The 25,224-nt window shown below is 47.9% G+C and overlaps 1 protein-coding gene across 2 annotated transcripts in view; it reads right to left on the reverse strand.

Moving 5' to 3' along the window:
* Positions 1-25,224, reverse strand: part of Chst8 (carbohydrate sulfotransferase 8) — a 143,463-nt gene that overhangs the window by 78,607 nt on the left and 39,632 nt on the right. The window contains exon 1 of one of the 2 annotated variants that reach the window (XM_031386184.1): positions 4,830-5,024. The exons of the other annotated variant lie outside the window; for it this stretch is intronic. The gene's annotated coding sequence lies outside the window, so the exon portion shown is untranslated. Of the gene's footprint in view, positions 1-4,829; positions 5,025-25,224 lie in introns of those variants that run through there. 2 annotated transcript variants of the gene reach the window in all.

Below are 25,224 nucleotides of genomic sequence, written 5' to 3' on the forward strand. Positions count from 1 at the left end.
TCCCCCACTCTGCTTCTCCTCCTCTCTCCCTCCCTTTGGTCTGGGACTCACTACACAGCCCAGAGTGGTCCCAAACTCGTGATCCTCCCACCCCAACCACCTTAGTGTTGAGATTACAGCCATTCACCACCATGCTGTCCACTTTGACCTTCTGGGGCTCATAGAGTCTGAAGGGGGTCCTGTTGCTCCCTGCACCTCTGCTCTCCCCACAAAAGTCTCCTGTCTGCACTTGCCATAAAGCCACAGAGAGACACACTCTCTCATTGTTGGGGGACAGCTAAGGGTGGTGAGAGCCTTGACAGTCACAGGTGCCTCCCAGTAGACACCTTGCTCTCTTCAGAGGCTGCTCGAATACCTCCATCCCTGCTTGCTCTTCTGGCCTTTGAAGACTCCAAGCATGCACACGAGTTGTCCGTCACTTCGGTTCTACCACAAGAACAGAAGAAATGCCCTCCATGCTCTAGGTACAAGTGAATCGGACCGAATTATGGATCAAGATAGGCAATACCTAGGGCTGGAGAGATGGCTCAGTGGTTAAGAACATTGAGCTGCTTTTTCTAGAGGCCTTGGGTTCAGTTCTCAGCATCCACATGGCAGCTCACAAGCATCTGTTCCAGGGGTTATGATGCCCTCTGCCTCTACGGGCACTGCATGTACATGATGCACAGTTTTGGCACAAAAGCCAAACACTTATACCCATAAAAATAATACAACTTTTTTCCTTTATTTTTTTGAGGGGAGGAGAGGAAGATGTTTTGAGACAGGTTTCTCTGTGTAGCATTGGCTTTCCTAGAACTTACTCTGTAGACCAAGCTTACCTCGAACTCACAGAAATCGACCTGCCTCTGCCTCCTGAGTGCTGGGATTACAGGCATGCACCACCTCTGCCTGGCAACTCTTTATTTATTTATTTTAAACATTTATTTATTTAATATATGTGAGTACACTGTGGCTGTCTTCAGACACACCAGGAGAGGGCATCAGACCCCATTACAGATGGGTGTGAGCCACCATGTGGTTGCTGGGAATTGAACTCAGGAACTCTGGAAGAGCAGTCAGTGCTCTTAACTACTGAGCCATCTCTCCAGCCCTATTTATTTATTTATTTATTTATTTATTTATTTATTAAACAGACAGGCACACTTTACTTTCGTTTGAGTCTGAAACGTCCCCCACAGATTCATGTCTTTGAACACCTGGCCTCCCGTTGTTGGTGATATTTTGGGAAGTTGTGGGGCCTCACCCAGGCCTGTGTGGGCCAAGTAAAGGTGAAAGGACAGAGGAAGTCCCCCAGACATCTGTTGTAGGTCTACACAGGCGGATCCCCGATGCTCACAATCTACCCACTCCTATAGCACTGCAGGGACTCATATTCCACCGGGTATTCAGACAGATGGTCTCAGAGGGTTTACTATTTTCCCAATGCTGTGACAAAACACTTCATAGAAGCAAACTTGGGAGAGAAGAGCTTGGGCTAGAGAGGTGGCTCAGAGGATAAGAGCACCGGCAGCTCTTCTAGAGCATCTGGTTTTGATTCCCAGCACCCACATGTGAGGGCTCAACTTTTTGGCTCCAAGGGATCCACTGCCCTCTTCTGGCCATTGTGGGTACTGCATACACATGCTGCCTGCCAAAACATCCACACCCATAAAAAGTAATAAAAAGGAGAGAGAACTTTTATTTTGTCTTCTTAAGTCAGAGGGTTCAGTCTAGTATTGTGGGGAAGGTGTGGTAGACTTTCTTTATAGGTCCATTAGTGCATGGCAGGAGGTGGCCTTACACGGTAGCCAGACCAGGAAGTAGTGAACAAGGCTTAAGAGGGGCTGGGGACCGTCGGGGTGGGGTGGGGTGGGGTGAGGTGGGGTGGGGTGGTGATCCTTAAAGGCCAGTCCATAAGTCAAAGGATACTTTCTATTTCCACCAAAGAAATTTGCTAGAATCTTGTCCCCCCAGCACAGGGCAGTGCCAGAGGAAGCTGATGCCACCCAAGGGCCCCAGGGCCCAGCTTCTCCCCACCCCACCCCCCAGCTTCTAGTTCCCAGCCTGCAGACCCTTAAGCAGAAAGGGAAGTGTGTAAAGTCCTTCCCTGCCCTTTTTGTGCCCAGAAAAAAATTCCCAAAGACTAGACTGATTCTCAGCAAAGCTTAGGAGCTGAGAAGTATAAATTCCGGCTTGGGTTTCTCCCCTCTGCAGTCTCTGTAATTATTTTTTCACTCAGTTAACTTTAATTAACCTGCCACAGGCCTCTGTGCGCCTGGTGCTGGGCTCCCTGGACTGTGCGGAGCAGGTGGTTCCCACGACCTCCCAGCTTTTATGTTTGGGAAGCAGCAGTGTGGGGGCTCAGGTTATCAGTAGAGCCGGCTCTGGGGTTTTTGAGCAAGCCGTGACCTCTGTGCAATGGCCTTGCCTTAAGAAAAGACTGTTGTTGCCTGTCAATCAATGAGGTGTGGAGTAGAGAATCCTGTCTTGCTCATAGTGTGCCCAGACTGGGAACCTCAGAGTCTTAGCCCTGGGGATAGCCAGGCTCCCCAGAGTAGACCTGGCCAGCAAGTCTGACCATTGTCTTATGAAGCCATAGATACACCATTTAGACTTCAGGACTTCTGATAGGTTAGCTTCCATGTAAACTGATGCTTGGAGCATGCCTGGTGCCATTTCTCCAAGCACTACCTGCAGTATGAGGTCCATTAGTCTCAGTCTCTGGATGCTGGGGGAGTGTGAGAGAGCCAGAAAGGCTGGAACTCTTCTCTGTCACCCTTAGAAGCTGCTTGTGACCCTGCCTTCATACCCTCAGGCACTTCATACCCACAGCAGCTGTCACAGCCCCTTAGGACACTCTAACAGTCTCAGAAAGGAGTTGGATAGGTAAAAGAGACATTTCGCAGTGACGTGGCAGAAAACAGACTTTTTGGAGAGAAAGTAGAAGACAATGCTTGAGCCCTTTCTAGGCACACTGATACACTCACCCCACTTGTAGACTAGAGTGGGTAAATACATACATGCCCTCACCCATGCTGGTCAGTATCCACATACATACACCATCAATGGCTAAGCCATGTCAAGCCTCCTGAGCCAGACACCTGAGGCCAATCTGGCCAAAAGTTGGTGGCCTCTGGCATGAGGATACTTCTTACAGAGGCTGAGGCCTCCACAGGCCTGTGTCTTAAGGGCTTAGTTCCCAGGAGGTGGAAAGTTGTCAATGCTTTAGGAGAAGAGGGAACCTAGCTGAAGGAAGTAGGTAACTGGGGTGGGTCCTTGGGACTGTCTTGTCCCTGGCTGTCACCTCCTCCTCTCCCCTACCTTTCTCTCTCTCCCCTTCCTGTTTGTCACAAGATCAAGGTCCTCCTTTACCACATACTCTCACTCCTGTGATGTTCTATCCAAGAACATAGGACCAAGCCACTATGGACTGAACCCTCTGAAACCAGGAACCAAATGAGATCGTTCCTTCTTTACATTGTTCATCAGGCTGTTCTGTCAAGTAATGAAAAACCTAATACAGAGGAAGAGAGGAGGGGGAGAGGAAAGAATAAGCCATACCCAGCACAGAGATCCTTTGGGAAGAAGGCTTACAATGTCCCATGGTGTCACCCTCCAGTGCTATTTGGTGGACACCCTGTGATTATCACCTTGCTTGTCTCAGCCTGGCCCCACAGATGTGACTACAGCTAGCTGCCTTGCCCCCTCTCTTCCCATCTGTCACACGGCCATCATTTAGAGCCACTGTAGATTTCTGTCAACAGCTAACGGGGTTCTGCAGTTGAACTCTGGATCTGCTCCCACCAAATCCATTCAGAGAGACAGGATGCAGCTCCTCCTGGGCCTGGGATCCAAGAAAGGAGGCAGGAGACTCAGCCGTACAAGAGTTGCCATTCCCAAGGCCCCTGAGACCACCCAAGTGCATGCCCATGTCTAGGAGCTGGTAGTAGAGACTCAGTGGCTTCCCTCCCCAGCTCTAAGCCCCAACCAGCCTTTCCTCCTGGGACCCTGCTTTCCACATTTGCTCTCACTGGGGATTATCTGGCCAGCTGACTCCTGGCTCCCTGCAAAGGAGAAGCAAAAGGTCAGGTGCCTAGCCTCCTGAGGGAGCGGCCTATGAGCCGCCTGGATATGAAACGTCCTAGGAGGGGCCAGCATCCTAGAATCTGCAAGAGCGATTCTTCCCACAGAGATCAGAGACACACTCCAGATGACCTGTGTCTGAGCCCTCCTCCAGACTCCGCCCCACCTTCTGTAATCACTCAGGTATTTTCAAGACAACAGAGAGATGCAGGTCCAAAGGTCATTTGTCTCCCTCTTCTCGAGTCAGGCTGTTGCCTTGAGCTCAGTACAACAGTGAGTCACCAGCTATGGCCTGGTTGCCTCAGGCCGCATTTGCAGGACCTCAGCACCCGCCTGGGACTGCCCTGTCCTCACTACATAAATCACACTCTGTTCTGGTGTCAAGTGCAAGTGTCCTTCCCCTCCCCCTCAGCCTTTTCCAAAACCAACAGACAATAAGAAAATTCAAATTATTGGCAATGAAGAAGAGATTGCGAGGGGGGGTTGCTTAAGACATAAAAAATTCACAGGCTGGTTGAGTATTCATTCAACCCTGCTCAAAATTACAAAGCCTTCTAGTGGTTTCTCTCCCCAAGGCCTGAATGGCGTCACCAATTTTTACTTTAAGAAAGAAAAGATCTAATTAATGTTAGCACCTCCTGGGACACAGGACAAGGCTGAAGACTCTTCCCATCTCCTTATTTATTTGATTTAAAATTTTGCCTCTTTGGGGAAATTGACTTTAGGGTATAAGCAAAGATTTGAGAATTCAGCCAAAACACACGCACCTCCAGTGGCGGCAGCCGGACACACGGACGGACGACTCCAAGGACGCGCCTGGTTGCGGCTGCTCCAGGATGTTCCTTCCAGTCACTCAGAGGACCCCTCTGGCTGTGGGGACCCACCCCCACACCTCACGCCAGACAGCTTGGGAGCACCCACGTGGTCAGTGGGCTCCAGGCCCAGGAAAGTTCTGTCCCTGTGTGTCTTCCTCACACAGGCAGGAGCAAACAATGCTGTCCCTCCCGGCTGAGGGCTACGGGAGATGCTGCTCGTCGGGAGACAGGCTGCTATGGCAACTTGAGGAGAATGGAGCCAGGCACTGCCGTCACCTTGAATCCGGCACCGTGCCTTCTGCTGCGGTGGCAGAGGGGACCTGGCACCCTGTTCTTCCCACTATGGCAGCTGGGCGCTAGTAGCTGACCCTCGGCTTTCCTTCTTGGCTTCCTGGCCTTGGGCACTTATCTGCTCCTCCTCGTTTGGAGGGAGCACTCGGCCCAGTCCCCTGAGAGCACCACCTCCATCTGTTTTTGTCAGACTGGTTCTTCCTTGTGTGCGTGGATCCAGCTTACTTCTGAGATGGGGCTCTTCCTTGATTTCAGCTCATTAAAATCCTGCAGCTAATTAAAACCCGCTCTAACAGCAGCGGCAGCAATGGCTGCAAACTCTGGGACTCGTCCCTCCAGTTTTATGCGTAGGCATAAAGTTGCAGTGCTTGGTGAAGAAGATGGATGGCTGCAAAAAGCTTAGACTCCAAGGCAGGGTTGCAGGCTCAGAGTTGCTCCAGCCAGCCCTCCTCCAAAAGCTGGGCCTCAGGGGTGCTGTATGCAGTCCTGAAATCCCCAAGGCTGAGCTTTGACACACACAGCACAGCTCATCTGCACCCTGATGAGCTGGTAGTGATTGGCCCACACTCCTCTATTATAAGGCCAGGTTCCCTCCAGTCACCCAATCCAGCTCTCACCCCATGCTCCTGCAGGTCAGATAAATAGGTCCTTAGTTGGAAGGTTAAATCAGATTCAAATATCTCGGAACTTTGTCCCTGAAACCCCTAAGAACCCTGCAGTCCAGCTTCATCCCCAAGCATGAACACAATCTTCCTGAAGGCTGAAGGATTCCAGGAAACTCATGACAGCCATGACAGGTCCCAAGGACCTGGTCCAAGAACTAGCAGTCACAGCCATACTACAGGTCCCTTCTCAGCCCAGGACCTCTTATCTGATCGGGGATGCTTACTCCCATAGGGCAGAGGATAGGAATTCTAAAGACGGAGACTGAGTCCCTCCTAAGCCCTGCCCTGGCAGATCACTCAGCCCCCCAAATCCTTGAAGCTGTGAGCTTCCAGTTTAGCCCTTTCCCCACACATGGAGGGTGGCTACCTCTGGGCTCAGGTGGAGTTGTGGGAGTTGGGTGGGAGGCCCTCTTCATCTTTGTATTCCCAGCACTCAGCACCATGCCTGGCACCAGAGAAGTGATCAATAGCTACAGTGCATGCAGAATGCGCATGAGTTAATAAATGGAAGTGTTGGGGGCCATGGGGAGAAAAACACCATGAACTTGGAATTTTAAAAAGGTCATTTATGTTTCAGGGAGCCATGGGTTTGTTTTGATTGGGTCTGGGCTGGAATCAAGTCCTGTAAGTGAAGACACTTCGTCCATGGAGTCGGTTCCACAAGGCCTACTGTGCGACAGGACATCACTTGGAATCCTTCCATCAGTTCAAGATCACACAACTCTGGACTCGAAGATGTATTTTCAAAGGTAAATGCAGAACCCCTCTCCTGTAGATATGCAAATTGTATATAGAAATATTTACATAATTTGGATGTCATAAAATTGACAAACCTTTTGTATTAGTTACCTTTCTCATTGTTATGATAGAACACCCGACAAATGCAACGTACAGAAGGAAGGGTTTATTTTGGTTCACAGTTTGAAGTTACAATCCGTCATGGCAGAGGGTGGTGGAGGCAGGAGCATGGAGTAGCTAGCTGGCTGCGCCAAGTCTGCTGTCAGGAAGTGAAGAGAGGTGAATGTCAGTGTTCAGTTGGCTTTCTCCTTTTGGGTTCATCTGGAACCTTAGCCCAAGGGGCGGTAGTATCCACACTCAGGGTAGATCTGTCCCCTCATGTCAATGTCCCTCCATATCTTCATTATACTCATGGAAGTCTGTTTTCATGACGACCTTAAATCCACAGTCAAGCTGACAATGAAGACAACTGTCGCACCTCTCAATGTGGTGCAATGTTAGAAAACCCCTGAACCAAATTACAGATCATGTGTGTTAATCAATTCTCTATGGAGGGGCTGGCAAGATGGCTCAGTGGGTAAAGACCTTTGTCTCCAAGCCTGACAATATGAGCTTGAGCCCTAAGGCTCAACTCCTGAAAGTTGTCCTCAGACCTTCCACACACTTGCCTACCATAGCACACATGTACACGTGCACAAGTGTATGCACGTGTGTGTTTACATGCTCTCGTGTGCGCACACACAGACACACACACACACACACAAGGGTATCTTTGAAGATGTATTCACAGTGATCCAGAACAGGCACGAAAGGACAATACTGCCAACTGCACCTTCTGAGGTACATAGAATTGCCAAGTTCGGAAGCAGTAGGCAAGGCAGTGATTGCCTGGGTCTGGCAGAGGATGGTGAGTTGTCTTTCAGTGGGTACAAAGTCCCAGTTGGGGAAGATGAGAGGGTTAGGAGGTAGACCAGAAGGTGAGGAGGTAGGCCATGGTGATGGCTGCACAGCAGTGTGAATTTAGTTAATGCCACTGAGCTGCACACTTAAAGATGTTATAACCTCCAGTTATAACTCCACTTCCAGGGGGTCCTATACCCTTTTCTAGACTCCCTAGGTACCAGGCACATACATACAAGCAGGGTATGATGCTTTGAATAAGAATGGCTTTTAAATTTAAATAAAAGCCCCATTGGCTTGTATGTTTGAACACTTGGTCTGCAATTGGTGGAACTATTTGGGAAGGATTAGGAGGTGTGGTCTTGTTGGAGGAGGTACATCACCGGGTTCGACTTCGAGGCTTCAAAAGACCCCTAAGATCCCCAGCACACTTTCTGCTTCCTGCTTGCAGTTGTACCTGGTACCCACCTTCACTCTGCCATCATGGTCTCTAATCCTCTGGAGCCATAAGCTCAATTAAATACTTTCTTTTATAAGTTGCCTTGGTCATGGAGTCTTATCACAGCAATAGAAAAAGCCATGAAGACACGGTAAAACACATACATGCAAACTAAATCTTTTAAAAATGGTTAAAATGATATGTTTTATGTGACATACATTTTGTATATTTTGGTTTTTATTGGGCCCAGGTAGGGAGCTCATGTTCTGGTCTTGGCTTCCTCTTCAACCAGCTGGGAAACCTTCAGGATTCCATTCTCTAATCTCACAATCTGTTCTCATGCAAAAGATCAACTGTGGATAAGTTCCCAAGTTCCTAGCAGCTCTGGGGTGAGATAAATAAACACAGTCACTTGCAGCTGGACAAGTGGCCATCTGGAGAGAGTGTCTGTCACTCAGGTCTGAGACCTGTCCCTCACCACAGATCCTGGTCACTTCCATACAAAAGCCTCTGGTAGATTTCTAGGGCTGTGCCCTAAAGTCCTTCCAACCAAAAAGCACTGTTGCAGAGGTAACTGGGCCCTGTGGACTGAGTCCAGCTAAACCATTTGCCTTCATGACACCTCTCAAAGGTGTTCCTGACAGCCCGGCTGTAGTGTCAAGCTGTAGACGGTGTTCTTGGCTCTGCAAAGCCACACTCTTCAACTGGAGGGCCTGCTGGCTGAAATGAGGCCACCTGGGGCCACTCTGTAGGAGGGGACCATTGCTTTGTGTGTGCAGAACATGGAGCTCTGCTGGAACAATGTCCCATTAATGAAAAGAAATCTCTGGCTGCTGGATGGTAAGACTGGGTCTTGCTTGGTAGGTTAGTCTTATCTAGAACTTGCTATGGGATCCATAGGATTTGGACTTGAGATTTCTTCTGTGTGCCTCACAAATGCTATGATTACAGATGTACACTATCAGACAGAACCTGATAGAAATCATTTTAAAGAAGACATTTAAACTGGGATAGTGATTTGGATCATGATGTATCTACAGTCAGACTTCTCATTTAAAAATCTTTAATTTTTAAAGAACTTTAAAGATCAACATGGGAATGCATTTGGTGATGGACGTGGCCTCTATTTTACATTCTCACTATTGATATCATGGTTGCAACACAGCACTATCACCCAATACAACTGTGCATAATGTTACTATTCAGGGAACCAGTATAAAGAGCATACAGGGCTTCTTCAGGTTGTTCTGAACAGCGGTGTGAATGTATAATTATTCTAAAATTTTTAAAAATTAAGAGGTCATGAGCTTAAAATTAAAAGTCCCTAGGGCTGGAGAGACGGCTAAGAGTACAGATTAAGAGCACAGGTTGCCCTTGCAGAGGACCTGGGTTCTATTCTCAGCACCTACATGGTGGCTCACAACCATCTGTAACTCCAGTTCCAGAGGATTAAACGCCCTCTTCTGGCCTCCATAGGAACTGCAGATACATGCTGCACAAAGAACCTGCTGATGAACACTCATGCACACAAAATAAAAATAAATAACTCCTAAAGAAAAAAAATATTTCTGGCCTTTTAGTTTATGCCAAGTGGAAATAATACTGCACCCATAAATAACAGAAAGCCCTAACCGTGGATCAGTACCAGTCCTCATTGTATATAAGAAACATTTTAAAGTTAGGGGACTGTGCTTCTAATAGGAAAATTTGATGTGTTAGCAACTACTGGCCGATCTTTGTGAATTTTTAAATTGCACTTTAAAAATGCAAACAATTATTAATATTGATTTGGACTAAAACAATATTGAATTTCAATATATCTCCAACTCCTTTATGAATGACCCCGTGGACACGTGGAGATGATGACAGACGAGCATCTGCATGCTCAATTTCCTCTCAGTGAGGATCCTTGAGGAGGGCTGATGTGAAGCCTGGATAATGAACTTCACAATCTAAGACTAGCTCCAGAGTCCTTGGTCTCAGTTACAGAGTTCTCCCACAGCAGCACAGGCCTCTATGCCCAGATCTCCTTCTCTCCCTGGGCTCCCCCTCCCCCACCCCATCTTACCGAGCACAGGTTAGGATCACATGCTTAAATTCTTGAATAGAATTTCGTGTTTTATTTATTTATTATTTTTTTTTTTTTAGAGGAAAGAAGGAGAATGGAGCAGATATTTATCTTCCTTTGGTAACATTTCAGAGACTACGCAGGACACTATAGAAATAGCCCACTTAGCTGGCTCACAATAACTTCTTGAAGTGAAAATCATTATCCTTATTTGTCACAGGTTTGGTTCTCTGGGAGCAGGCTGGGATGCGGTTCAGAGGTGTAAGTGTTTATTAAGGACCAGCACTTGTGAAGCAGAAAGGAAGGAAACTGAAGTGAAGACACACCCTGCAGTGGGCAAAGCCTGCTGGAGCATCCTGCGGCAGGCAGCAATGGCTGACTTGCCTACCTCCGCCATTCTCTGTGGCTGGATGTGGATTATTCATGGAAGGGTGTGCCCTCAGGTGAGGCAGCTTGCTGCAGCTGAGGCAGATCCCCAAAGAACTGGCAGCTGAGGCTGGCTGTTGCCCACACGTCCACCGGGAGGTCAGCAAGCCCTCCCTGCAAAGATAGGAGCACATCTCTCATTCTACCCCTCTATTTCCCAGTGGACAAAACAAAGATCCAGGGAGACCAAACACGTCAAGGTTATACCATAAATTACCGCCATCCCAGATCTGTCTGACTCGAAACTTGTCTCTTTCCCTGCTAGCCCCAGTTTTTCTCCAACAAAGCTTACATCAGACTGTCCTGACCTTCAGTTACTGAGACAGGAAGGCTTGGAAGTCTCCAGAGGAATATGCAGAAAGTTTGGCTGTGTAAGCAAATACACTCCCCTCCCCCACTAACATCTGTGCCACATGTACGCATGCGTGTGCATGCACGCGCGCGCACACGTACACACACACACACACACACACACACACACACACACACACTTTTTCACCTATTGCATTGCTGATAGAAGGAGGAGACACGGGTTATTTGGATGAAGACTTCCCCTGGCGTACAGCTTGGAGACTGTCTTTTCCCAGTAGATCCAACGGATCCTGCCAAGAGCAGCTGAGAATGCCTGGTGTTACACGGCCGGCATCCTTTTACTTCTAGCAAGCACTAAGCTATTCACATTTCCCAGCTGCTCCAACAGCCACAGCCACAGCAGGGAAAATTACAGGGAAGGGAAAAATTGCATATTTACTTCTCCAAATTGAAAGTTGGGGTATAATATGGGCAGAAAGAAGTGTGTGAGTAAAAACGTAGCACCCTGGCCCCTGGCAGGGCTCGGCTGCCTCCAAGCTGCCAACAGCAATCCAGAGACTCGGGAGGAGGAGAGCCTGGCGGGGAGGCTTGGCTTCCTTCCAGGGAATCCCTCTCCCTCTGGCTGGTGCAAGGCAGCCCCAAAGGACTTGCCTTTGGGCACTCGGCTGCCAGCAATGCCTGGCACAGAGCGTGTGTTTAGGCACTGTGGTGAGCAAGGAGGAGAAGGGGAAAGCATTCCCACACTACAGTGATGGGTCCTTCCAGCTAAAGCAATATGGCTGAGACATGGAGATGCAGTGGGAACGTGCAGAGTGACCACTCCTCTCTCTATTTCTTTTTTAAAGACTTGTTTCTAGTCGTTTTGAGTGAGTGTGTGCGTGTGCATGTACACGTGCATGTAAGAAGGTCCAGGTGCCCGAGAAAACCAGACAGGTCAGAACTCCTGGGAGTTACAAGTAGTTTCGAGCCATCCATTATGGGTGGTGGGAACAGAACCCAGGTCCTCTGCAAGAGAGGTTGAGTGGTCTTAACCAACTGAGCCAGCTCTCCAGCTCAGCCATTCCTCTCTCGACCTGTGTTTTTGTTACTTTACTTATCTCTGGAACTGAGTACTGGCATATTTATCTGGTTCGTGACTGGACAGATTTCAGCCTGTGATGGTGGTGGGGGGGCGTCATGATGGTAGAGTAGCTCCCATGATGGCGGGAGGCAGAGAGAGGAAATGGAGGACCTCTGACAGCTGTTTCTCTTCACCCTTTTCTTCCTTTAGGACTCTCAACCCAGGGGATGGTGCTGCCTAGTCAGAAAAGGCTTTCCTGTGAGTTCATCCTCTCTGGACTCATCCTCACAGACAGGCCCACAGGCGAGCCTCCCCTGTCTCCTAGGTCAGGTTGAAAGGGGAGTGGGCAGCATGACCCCTATCGTGGGATTAACAGAAGGCTGGTGTCCCACAAGGTCTCTTGGACTGAGAGCAGGGCACAATGGTCACCTGTCTTGGCCTCCCCTCGGTGCACTGTGGTGGGAATACTGGGTACCGGGAACCCAAAAGCCTTCTTGGTTGGATCCCCTCCCCTTCACCCCAGGGCAGGTCTGCCTAGGCCAGCATGGTGGTGAGTCAGGGCTTCAATGATCTGGGAGTTCTAATGAATCTCTATGTATGAGACAAGGGCCAATGCCTCATGAGCTTCTTTCTGTCCTACATCCATGTCTTACCCATGTCACTTGTTCCAAGTGACCCCTGCCCACTGCTCTCTTGATGGCCCTTTATTTACCCCCTTTTGGAAGCACAGACATTTACAGCCCTACCTCAATCCCTTACTGCCTTCTCGTACTGCAAGGAGCTGCAGACATGGCCATCTGAGCCTGTCTTTTCTGTCTGCTGGTTCTAAGCTGGTTCAGCACCCGAGGGCTTGGACAACTCCTCATCCCCATAATATAGAACCACACTGTGTGAGAGAGAGGCACTGTCCTCCAAGTGTCAGATGAGAGAGGAGACGTCATCTTGTGCAGGGACGAGGAGAGAGGGCACTGTCCTCCAAGTGTCAGATGCCCAGCACAGTATTTCTCATTAGGTGGCATCCTCACGTCATATTTTCTGTGCTGTCCGTAGGTCCTTTGTAGACACATTCCACAGGGCTACTTATGAGGATTTCTCCTCTGAGGGCTGATGCCCTGGGCTAAAGGGGAGGGGAATCCAACCAAGAAGGCTTTGGGGTTCCTGGTACCCAGTATTCCCACCACAATCCATGCTACCACACAGATGTTCCCCCTCTCTTAAAAAAATATATATGTGTGTTGAGTGTTTTGCCTGCATATGTTATGTACATCACATGAACGCCTGCTGCCCATGGAGGTGAGAAGCTGGAGTTAGCTCTCTTGCAACTGGAGTTAGGGACAGCTGTGAGCCACCATGTGGGTGACAGAATCTAATCTGAGTCCTCTGCAAGAGCAACAAGTGTTCTTAACTGCTGAACCATCTCTCCAGTACCCCATGGTCCCTGTCTTAGTTAGGGTTTTATTGCTCTAAAAAGACACCATGACTTATAAAAGAACACATTTAATTGGGGCTGGCTTACAGTTTCAGAGGTTCAGTCTATTATCGTGGTAGGAAAAGCATAGCCACAGGCAGGCAGACGTGGTATGAGAGAAGGAGCTGAGAATTCTACATCTTGATCCAAAGGCAGCTCGGATGAGGCTCTCTTTTGTACCAGGCAGAGCCTGAGCATAGGAGGCCTCAAAGCCCATCCACACAGTGACACATTTCTTCCAATGAGGCCCCACCTCCTAAAAGCGCCACTTTCTATGGTCAAGCGTTCAGCACTCAATGGGGCTGTACCTGTTCAAACCACCACAGTCCTGTTCAAACCACCACAGTCCTGTTCTTTGCAACTTGGCTGACTCTGTTTATGTTGAACAACATGCAGAGAAGTCTGGTTTCTCTCTGAGCCCACAGACTCTTTCTTACTATCTCAAATCCTATATCATGTCACTTCTCAGCTTTAGTGATCCAGGCAGAAAACTGGTAAATTCTGGTGCTCCCAGGACTTGGCTGGTTCTCCAAGGCAGATGGAGGGGGTCACAGTTATAAAATGCCCTTGGCCAACCCGTAGAATCTCAAAGTGGAATAGCATCCACAGGGCCCCACATCTGTGCCTGTGTACATCTCTGCCAGCTGACCACAGTGGAATAGATTAAGGCCCAACTTCTTATAGGCTGCTGAAAAGAGAAAGGAAGAAGGGTGGGAAAGGCATCTTGTGCAGGGACCCAAAGCAGCCAATCTTTGGTCTCTAGCAAGGCCCTGTTTGAAGCAGTTCATTTCTAGTAATAAACACATGGCCCTTGTATAATGAAAATTGTTCTTCACCTGACACAGCCAATGGCCCTTGGCAGCAGATCCTGACCCTCAGATCTGCCAATCTGGGAACCTGGATTTCTACCATCAAGTCTTCTGATTCTCAAATCTGCAAGCCATGTGGATTGTTAAAAGACTACTCAAGGGGCTAAGGGTAGTATACCTCAATGGTACACATGGTGAGCTTGAGAGTGAGATTCCAGGTTCAAGCACCAGGGAGGGGGCTGGGGGTCGAGGTGAGACTTGACACACCTTTAATCCCATCGCTCTGAGGCAGAGGCAGGTGTAGCTCAGTGAATTTAAGGCTAGCCTGGTCTACACAGTGAGGCCTTGCCTTAAGAAACAAAGCAAAACAAAACTTCATGTCTAAGCCCAATTAGCCCTGGGGTCCACTCTGCTATGAAAAGCACAGCCACAGTTGTGAGGAAGCATGAATTCCCTGGATAGATGTGATGTCTAATGTTGCAAAGAGCCACGTAGAATTAGCTGAGCAGAGAAAAGGCGCTGAGTCGTTGGTGTGCCTCCCTGGTTAGGAGCTGATGCCTGCTGCTCTGGAACCTGATGGTGCTCATGCAGAAACATGGGGTTCCAGCATGAGGCATCTGTTTCTGCCTAAAGGACGGTCAGTGTGGTGATACAGGATAGGTAGTGCCCCCCACCCCCCGCCCACATCTGCCAACTTCTCTACCCTACCCCCTGCCTAGTGATGTATTACACATACACACACACATTCATGTTCACATGTACCCACACCCATTATTTACAGCTTGGGTGGTATTCTTCCCTCCTCCAGTCTATATTCTGAAACTCTAAACCCCAGCTCCTCAGAATGCGACTTTGTCTGGGATTAGAATTATTGTAGACTAATCAGCGTGAGGCCATAAAAGAATAGCAGATGAGACGCTCCTACCCCTAAAAGATGGTCTACATAGTGTGTTAAAGGCCAGCCAAGGCCACAGAGTTATGTCACAAAAATAAAACAAACAAACCCTACTGTTTTTAGGGTAGGAGACTTGCAGGCACAGACTCATACCTAGGGAACCCTTTATCCATTTGAGGATGAAGGTGTGAATGTCTATGACATGCGGGTGTGCAGACATGGCTCCATGGCTCTGCTTGTATGCCTCTGTGCCAATGAGCATGTACCAAATACATTCACTTACATTTCCAAACTCTTCTTTCTGTCCTTAGTTACCTCCAGCTAGGACAATCCAGCTGCTGCCAGGCCATAATCCTGGTCTGGACCACCAGAGGGGATGACCCTCCAAGTAACTCTTGTCCCTTTGGTGGGAAAATCAGGCTCCTTTCTGGCAGAGGACAGCAAAGCTCTGCCTGTCCCTTCCCTGGCCCTTGAGGGAAGACATAGGAGGGTGGCCTGGGCTGGCAGGGTGGGGGAAGTGTAGAAGCAGCAGCCTAGCAGGGCCATCTGCCATCTGCACCGCGGCTCCACTGTCCTCTCTGTCCCCTCTCTGCCTCAGGGTGCATCACTCTGGTGACCCCTGGGAACTGGAGCTAATTTTCCACCATCATTAGTGATGGGAAGACCTCAGGTTCTGCCTTTAATTAAAGTCAAACGCGGGGCTGAGGAGAAGCGCTGCACGCAGACGTCCCTGTCTCGCTTGTAAAAGCCATATGCAAATAATTAAGCAAGGCATGGAAGCCATAATTAAAAATTTCACAAACCCCTCATTAGCTGAGCAGGCTGCACAGAGAAGCGGGACCGAGTCCCTCCCCCATGTCCATGGCAGTTCCTGCAGATGGTTAATTGGGTGTATGTATGCGGGGGGTGGGGGTGGGGGGCCACACGTAGGTGACAGTGCACCTGGCACTGTGCCTGCAGGGCTCCGAGTACATTTCCTAGGACAAAGTGGGCAGCTTTATCTCTCTACATTCCAAGATATAGAGTCTCCACAGTAGAGGTTCCAGCTTCAAATCTCATTGCCTCTCCTGGGTGCAGTGCTGACGTGTATACAGCTGGGACCCACTGACAGAATGGGAAAGAAGGCTCCCATTGGAGATTAAAGACCTTCTCCATCTGGACATGGTTGAAGCCCCTGCCCATCCCTATGCCCTGAAGACTTTTGTGCATGGAATCCCTTCTGTGCAAACATAGGTCTTTGGGGCTTGTGGCCACTGCACTGTGATCCATACCAAGACAAAGGCCCCGGGCAGGGTACCCACCACCCAGAAAGCACACACCCAGCCCTGGCTGTGACCAACATCTCTGGTAATGGGGACGGTGGTGCCAGGAGAGTGTGTCTGACATCACCATTTACAGATATTCTTTGGCTAATCTCTTCCCCATCACTCTAGCTCTCAGCAGACATCTGGGTCACCTCATGATGGGGATTGATCTTGCCAGGCAAGTCACCACAGGCATAATCTTTACTTGCTCATTGACATTTCCAAATGAATATTCACTTGTCCCAATTGTGGCCACTTGTTTTCCGTCTCCTCTGATCAATGGTCTTCCTCAGAAGGCACCGTGCTCACTAGAGACATTGATTGATGGCCAGAAAGCCGCCTGGAACACGGAGAGGCCAGATGTGACCTGCCAGCTAAGAGACTAGGATGCTGGCTTGCTTACTTGCCTTGCCCGTGGGCTGTTCTGTTTTGCGCTGGACCAACGCTTCCACGCGGCTCACAGCCGAGATTCACTCCTCTTGCTGGAAGTTGAGTGCAAATGAGTCCAGAGAGTAGACCTTTTGAGTTGTTTTTGAGACAGTTTTTGTCTGGCTTCAAACTCACTCTATAGGCTAGGTTGACCTTGAAATCAGGACCCATATGCCTCAGCCTCTTGGATGCTGAGATTACAGGCCCATACCATTACACTCAGGACCCAAGACGGACCTTAGAAGCTTTGGGGCCTCAAAGTAAAGTGTGTCATGCTTGGGGGCCCCCAGAGCTTGAGACCCTCAGACCCCAGACCATCCAGCTTGGCCATCTCTTGACACATAAGATCTCTTGATATTTATCTACATTTCTGGACTCAGCCCTTTACAGTTCAGACCTGGCCTTTCACAGTGGTGCATCCCCCTCTCCCCATCTCTCTCTCCCTCCCCCCTCCCCCTCTCTCTTAGACAGAATACAGGCCAATAGACCTAAAATGGTCAGATATCGTGCCAAGCACCCTGCTCCCAGAAACATCCAGAGGTAGGTATGGTAAACCTAGATGTAAATCCCAGCATTTAGGAGGCTGGGACAGAAGGATTGTGTTTGAGGCCAGCCTAGACTACATGGGAAGGCCCTGTCTCAGAAAACAAAAGCAAAATAAAATAATTGTCTTAGTTACTGTTCTATTGCTATGATGAGACACCACGACCAAGTCAACTTCAAAAGAAAGCATTTAATTGGGGGCTTGCTTACAGTTTCAGAGGATTAGTCCATGATGGGGAACACGGCAGCAGGCAGGCAGGCAGGCAGGCAGCAGGCAGGCAGCAGGCAGGCAGGCAGGCAGGCAGGCAGGCAGGCAGGCAGGCAGGCAGGCAGGCAGGCAGGCAGGCAGGCAGGCATGGTGCCGGAGCAAGAACTAAGAGCTTACATGATACACAGGCAGCAGGCAGAGAGCAATCCTGGGCCTGGGATGGACTTTTAAAACCTCAAAGCCCACTCCCAGTGACACACCTCCTCCAACAACACCGTACCTCCCAATCCTTCCTAAACAGTCCACAGACTGGGAACCAAACATTCAGATCTATACGCTAGCTTCTGGGGACCGTTCTCATTCACCACAGCAATGATGTAGCCCAGGGCCATCTTGGTTGTCCATCTGCCCTCTATTGTTCCTTCTCCAGCACCACACCAGCATCAGCTCTTACAGTCAGTATGCAAATCTCTTCATTTCTTCTGTCTTTCATTTACAGAAGCTTGCCCCCGCTCACCCTCTCTTCCCGCACCCATGCATCTTCCCAGTCACAAGCACACCTGACCAAGAACCTGAGGGTGCAGTCACCGTTACCTCTGTGTAGGCTGAGCACCCGTTAACTTCCACATTCAGAATGCTTCAAAAATCTAAAATATACCAGTTGCTGCTGACACAACAGGTGGAAAATTGCACCTTTGGAAACTTGATTTTCCACACAAAATTAGTATCAGTGCTGTATAAAATCACTTTCAGGCGTTGGGTAAAACTTGCATAGGAAGAGCATACACAGTATCTGAGCTCAGCCTTGGGTCTCATCCCTTAAGACATCTCATTATTATACAGAAATGTTGCCGAGCCAGGTGATGGTGGCGCATGCCTTTAATCCCAGCACTTGGGAGGCAGAGGCAGGTGGATTTCTGAGTTCGAGGCCAGCCTGGTCTATAGAGTGAGTTCCAGGACAGCCAGGGCTATACAGAGAAACCCTGTTTTGAACTCCCTCCCACCCCAAAAACAGAAGAAGAACTGTTGCCAAATGTGAACAGTTCAGGGACCCAGGATGACTTTATCTGGACCTAAGCATTTTGTGAAAGGAACAGTCCATTTGTGATGCACATTTGGGCTGGGGGAAGTGGACCTTCTATCTATGCAAACCATGCAGATTATAAATTCTCATTCTCTGTGTCTCTGCCTCTGTCTGTCTGTCTCTGTGTGTGTCTGTGTGTGTAAGGGCGGGGAGAGGGAGAGAGAGGGAAGGAGAGAGATATGCTGGGCAACTCTATGCCATTTAGCTACACCTCTAGCTCCTCATTGGTGTATTTTAGGCAAGTACTCTACCATCGAGCCACACCCCCAGCCTCTGACTGTTTAGTTTCTTAAAAATTCTTGGCCCAAGGAGTGGCACTATTAGGAGGCTCTGTTGGAGGAAGCATGTCACTATGGGGATGGGCTTTGAGACCCACCTCCTAGCTGCCTGGAGGTTGATCTTTTTCCGTTTGCTTTTGGAACAAGATGTAGAACTCTCAGCTCCTCCTGTGCCATGCCTGTCTGGACTCTGCCATGCTCTGCCTTGATAATGGACTGAACCTCTGAACCTGTAAGCCGACCCCAATTAAATGTTGTTATAAGAGTTGCCATGGTCATGGTGTCTCTTTACAGCAATGGAAACCCTAACAAAGACATATGTCTTTGTTAAATATATATATTTGTAGTCCCCTTGAATTTTTCTACCTTTTCCCTCCTCTGCCCTAGAAGTAACTCATCCATGCAGTATTTAATAAGCATGTATTCCATGCCTGGAACTATTCTGGGCAACTGACGTCCATGAGTCAACAGAACAAAGACCCTGCCCTTAAAGAATTATATTCCAAGCAGAGAAAGCCAGATAATATAATACTCATAGTGTGTGGAACATTAGAAGGTGCTCAATCCTATGAAGGAAGAAGAAAAAAAAAAACAGAGTGAGGGACAGAGACCATGGATAGTTGAGCCTGAAAACTGGTCTTAGCTCCTCAGTACATAGAAAGCACCTCACGAGGAAGATGCTATTCAAGCTATGTAGATATGCAGGGGTGGCTTGTGCTGAGGCCCTGGCCTAAGGATATTCCTGAAGCAAGACCTGTTGGGAGAAAGACACACACACAGGATGAAAGGAGGTGAGGTCTGATTCGGACTTCAGGAGTACCCCTCCGGGCATGTTGACAACAGTAGCAGAAGCCATAACCCTGGTGTGGGAATCTGTGTCTACTCATGTTATAGGGGAACTGGTGCTTTTAGGGGCCAGCTTTGTTTGGATGGTGAAAGTCATGGTGAAGGCCACATGCATTGTTTACTTTGGTCTATGACACAGATGAAGGTCTTGGACTGTCTTTGGGGGTCACTAGCTTTTTTTGGATATGGATATTGTAGGTCCCAGAAACACAATGTTAATGTCTGTTGTCAGCCCTGGCTCTTCCTACCCATTCCTACATGGGGATGCTTGGGAGCCCTGGATGCTCGGTACACAGGTACAAAATGAGATGTGTACACTGCAGCACATGGTGCTGACAAGAAGGAGGGCCCCGGAGCAGCCAGGCTGCCTGGCTCCCCATCCTGTGACGGTCAGTCTAGATGGTGTCCTTGACTATATAGAGATGTATCTGGAAGCTGGTAACGCACATTCTGGGTGTGTCCATGATGTTGTTTCCAGAGAGGGAGAACTAAATGGATGGGCTTATCTTGGATGCAGGAGGTACCACCTCACAGGGTGGGATCCTGGAGAGGAGAAGAAAGAAGCTAAAGAGAATGCAGGCACACTGTCTGTTCCCTAGCTGTTAGGACGTGAGCAGCTATGTCTGCCATGCCTACTTGCCCACGGCAGACTGAAGCCTTTGATTCTGCAAATAAATCTGTCCTCAGGTGCTTGCCAGAGCGTGCAAGCTGTGTCACCTGGGGCAAGTTATTTAACCTCTCTGTGCCTCCGTTTAGGTTTTTTGTTTTTGTTTGTTTGTTTCTATTTAAAATGGGGCTACCATACCGGGTTAATATAAGGACTATTTGAGCAGTAAGTGTGTTGCAGAAGCAGTGCTGGGCACCTAAGGAGCCCTCAATCGTGTTAGCAGCTAGTTTAGAAAGATGGACGAAGCCCCCTCCTGCCCACCTGTGCTCCTCTCTGAGGCAAGTCCGTCATGTTACAGCTGGCAAGACCTGAATGCCTGCAAGAAACGAGAACTGTAGATGCTTCCAACAAGGTCCCCAGGAAATGTCTCCCGAGCACAGAGAAATGTATATTCCTGGAAAGAGCTTCCAGGAAACAGCCTATGAGCACTTTATCAAGAAGAGAAGGATGCAGGCGTATTCTTGGCTGGGTATCTGCAGCCAGTGCTGGCCTTGGGCTTCCTCTATTGGCTGGTGTCCCAAAGAGCAGTGGGGATGGTATTTATCTGTACAGTTTGTGTTTGAAGTGTCCTTTGAACCATGTCTGCCAGAGACACCAAACTCCGTACAGAATTATCTATTTGGAGAGTTTGATGCGGTTAGGTCTCCTCCCTGATAGCTTAAGGTAACCTTCAGCCCATATCACACACAGCCCCACTGATAATTTCCAATTGGCTCAGAGGGTCTGGTGTGCAATAAGACTTCAACATACAGACTGGTGTGGCTCCGAATTCCCGATTCTCCTGTCTCAGAGTAGTCAAGATTTTCACAGGTGTGGGCCACCATGCCCTGCTACAGGTGGACCGTTAGAATTGACCCATACTGAAGGACCAGGGAAACAGTGTGACACTTAATGTCTTTCTTGTTTATTTGGTTTTGTTGCTTTGGGGGGAATTTCCACTCTCTTTTACATAATTAATTGTGTTGACTGCAAGGTTGGAGTCTCCTAGAAGATCTGAGAAAATGCTAAAAGTTGATGTTTAGAAAATGAATGATCACGTTAGAAACCACCCTGATGTTCCCCAATTTGTTCTCCATCTGTCAGTAAAGAAAGTCATGGGCGAATTGCTGGGTCGAAGGTACAGGTGGGACTTCCAGGTCCCTGGAGTAAAAGGGACACCAGGCTTTTGATGGAGTAAAGTTGACCAGACATATGAGATCTTGGGTGGAATGGTGGACTGTGGTTGCTCCTACAGGTGGTCGGTTAGAGATGTAGTTAGCAACTGAAGTTTAGGGCAGATGGGGGGAGTGGAGATAAGAATATGATCAAGGGCACACATTTCCAGGCAGGAGACAGTAGCACACAGCAATTGTTTCCAAAGGCAAGTTGAAAAGGAAGAACTATGTATGTGTTTTTTAATCCGTGGATTCAAGGGAAACAGGATGGAGGTGGAACATAGATGGGATAGCTAAAAAGCTACATGCAATAATCTAGTGTATTTATAAAATATTTGTAAGGTTTCTGGTGTGTGTGTGTGTGTGTGTGTGTGTGTGTGTGTGTGCGCGTGCGACATGCAAGTCTTGTCTGGAACTTGGCATTGTTGCAATACCCATAATGGAAAGCTTTCCAATATTGCTTTCAAATTCAACTTGAAGAAATTCAACTCCAGTTCATACACATAAAGGGAGTCTCCAAGACCTAAGAAAACAAAAATTTCTTCCGTTAAAGATTTAATTTTTTATGAGTGTGTGTGTGCGCACACAGGGAATAGTTATGCATGTGAGTATATGAGTGTGTGCCTATGCATGCATGCAGGAGCCAGAGGATAAACTCAGGTGTCATCTTCAGGAACATTGTCCGTCTTCTTTGAGACAGGGCCTCTCACTGGCTTGGAGCTCTTAAATCAGCTAGCCCGGGTGGCTAGTGAGCCCTGCAATCTCTGTCTCTGCATGCTCAATGATGTGCTCATGCCATCACCTAGCATTTTCACATGGGTTCTGGGGCTCAAACTCAGGTCCTAATGCTTGCATGGCAGGCACTTCACCAACTGAGCCATCTCTCCAGTGTCTATGTCTTTTCAATTTGGAATTGACACATAGCTTGCACATATTGATGGGGGTACAATGTGACATTTAAATACATGTGTGCAATGTGTAATGATCAATCAAGGGTAATTAGCATATCCATCACCTCATGTATTTGTCGTCTGTGCTGGGAATATTCAAGATCCTCTCTACTAGAGACTTTGAAGCATGTAACTTAATTGCTGTCGCTTGAATAATCCTATGGTTATTCCTCCCCTGCCTTTACGCCTCAGCCTTCCTAGTAAGAACCATCTTTAATGATATATCACACAGCCAGGAACTTGTGTGTGGTTTCCCTTCTTATCCAGTCTTCACAATTAATAGCCAAATAATAGATTTGACCTTTTGCTAAACTTAAAGCCTGTCACTTTCATTAAATTGCTAGTTGGGTAAAAAAACAAAAAAGAAAAGAAAAGAAAAAAAAAAAAAAAACCAGTCCTCTGAGTTAGCAAGATGGCTCCTCAGGTGCAATCTCTGTTTCTTTGTTTCTCCCTTCCTTCCTTCCTTCCTTCCTTCCTTCCTTCCTTCCTCCCTCCCTCCCTTCCTTTCTTCCTTCCTTCCTTTCTTCCTTCCTTCCTTCTTCCCTCCTTCCCTTCTTCCTTCCTGGTTATGCAGCTCTGGCTGGTTTGCAATTCTCTATGTATGTAGAACAGACTGGCCTTGAACTCAGAGACTGGCTTGCCCCTACCTCCTGAGTGCTGGCAGTAAAGGTGTGTGCCACCACACCCGACTAAGATGGCTCATCAGGTAAAATGCTTACTGCCAAGCCTGACGTTATGAATTCAACCCCACAGGTCCCACATGATGGAAAGAGAAAACCAACAAGTTGTCCTCTGACCTCCATGTGTGCACACGATCCCTTTCCAGAAACTAAATGTAATAATAATAATAATAATAATAATAATAATAATAATAATAATAATAAATCTTGACATCCTATGGGCTATTTGTGTGATGTAAAAGTTCTCAGTGTGCATTTCATGGAACTTTTCCAAGAAGGTGAGGATCTGTGCCTTTAAGGATTACAAGGGCTTTGCTTCCTCTCCATAACAGGACCTCCTGCAACATCTTTAGGTGTCCCTAAAAGTGACAAAGAAATAAACGAAAAGCAAGAGCTGTTCATATATGATTTGAAGACACTATTGAGGACCTTTGTGACAAGCCAGAGGGATATGTGACAGGCCAAGCACTTATCTATACTGGGTTTTGTGATGGTCTGAATGAAAATGGCTCCCATGGGCCCATAGGGAATGGCACTATTAGAAGGTGTGGCCTTGTTGGAGGAAGTGTGTCACTGGCGGGTGGGCTTTAAGGGCTCAGATGTTCAAGCCAGGCCCAGTGTCTCATTCTCTTCCGGCCCACTGGATCCAGATGCAGAACTCCCAACTTTTCTCCAGCACCATGACTGTCTGCATACCACCCTGCTTCCTGCTGTGATGGTAATGGACTAAACTTCTGAACTGTAAGCCAGCCCCAATGAAATGTTTCCTTATAAGAGTTGCCACGGTCATGGCATCTCTTCACAGCAATGGGAACTCTTAACTAAAACAGGTTTGGACAGCCAAATGTGTCTGTGAGCTGGTGGGTTTGCCTGCCATGCAGTCATTAGCATGTGGGTCTCTGCCTCTGCAGCCTCCGGAATCCCAGTTAGGACTGAGCCTGCAGACCACCTTAAAGCTCGTAGAAGTTAAACCCTGGAGACACACACAAGCAAGCTTCCTGAACTCCATTCTGTTGCAAAACCAAAAAAAAAAAAAAAAAAAAAAAAAAAAAAAAAAAACCCAGACTTTTCCTCAAAGCAACTCTTCATGCTGAAAGAGAAAAGACCTTTATGACATGTGACAGGAAACATGGTACCTATGGCAACATAAATGCACAGTGACAGCTCATGAGAAGGGTGTCATGAGGCAAGATCTCAAAAATCCCCAAATCAGAGCCTCACACAAGGGAAATGGTGAAAGCTCTGCTTCCTACTATCATTTGGCTGCAAAAATATAACCTTTATCCCTGCAATAAAGTCTTCCCAATTATTAAATATAATATATTAGCATATATAGATATAATTAATTATATATAGTACATATAACTAGTATTAATTATGACTATATATAATATGTAGTAGCTATATATACATAACTAACATGTAACTAATATATATTCTATATATAACATATTTAAATGATACATTATATATAACTAATATATACTATATAACTACATAAATTATGTTCTTCAGCTAATGTCCTTTCCCCAGTAATCCTGATACACTGTCACATGGGGTCCCCTGATCTGGTTCTCCTCCTCCTACAAAACTGTGCAACACCTCACAACCATGGGTGGGGGAATAGGTTCAATAATTCCGCTGATTTCTTTTTCCCGAAGCTTACTTGCACAGAAGCCTTCCTTCCAGCCCCACAAAGCCATCTCACCTCACCTCTTCCTGTTGCAGACAACAGTGGACCAAGCTGAACACCCATCATGGTGGAGCCTGCGGGTTCTCTCTAAACCCAGCCATGAAGTTGGTCAATGTAGGCCCCAAAAGGAAGGCAAGGTTTGGAGAGGCACCTACAGAATGGAAAACCCAGGATCCCCAGGCAGAAGCCGCTTTCCCCTGGCAACCATCACTGCAACGCAGTCTATTTAATTTCCTTCCACACCATGGTAGTGTGTGCAGCAGCATTTGCAAAGACCGCATTAGAAGAGGCAGAGCCACAGGGAGGAAGGGACCTCAGTGTCTCCCTTTCTTGCACACACACAAGACTTACTCTTTGACATCTATAAGGGAGACTGTGGTCACTCTCATCCATCCCCCACCAGCCCCCCCTTGTTGTTTTAGGATATTAAGAGTCACTAA

This window comes from Mastomys coucha, unplaced genomic scaffold (genome assembly GCF_008632895.1).
Source record: "Mastomys coucha isolate ucsf_1 unplaced genomic scaffold, UCSF_Mcou_1 pScaffold21, whole genome shotgun sequence".
NCBI lineage: Eukaryota > Metazoa > Chordata > Mammalia > Rodentia > Muridae > Mastomys > Mastomys coucha.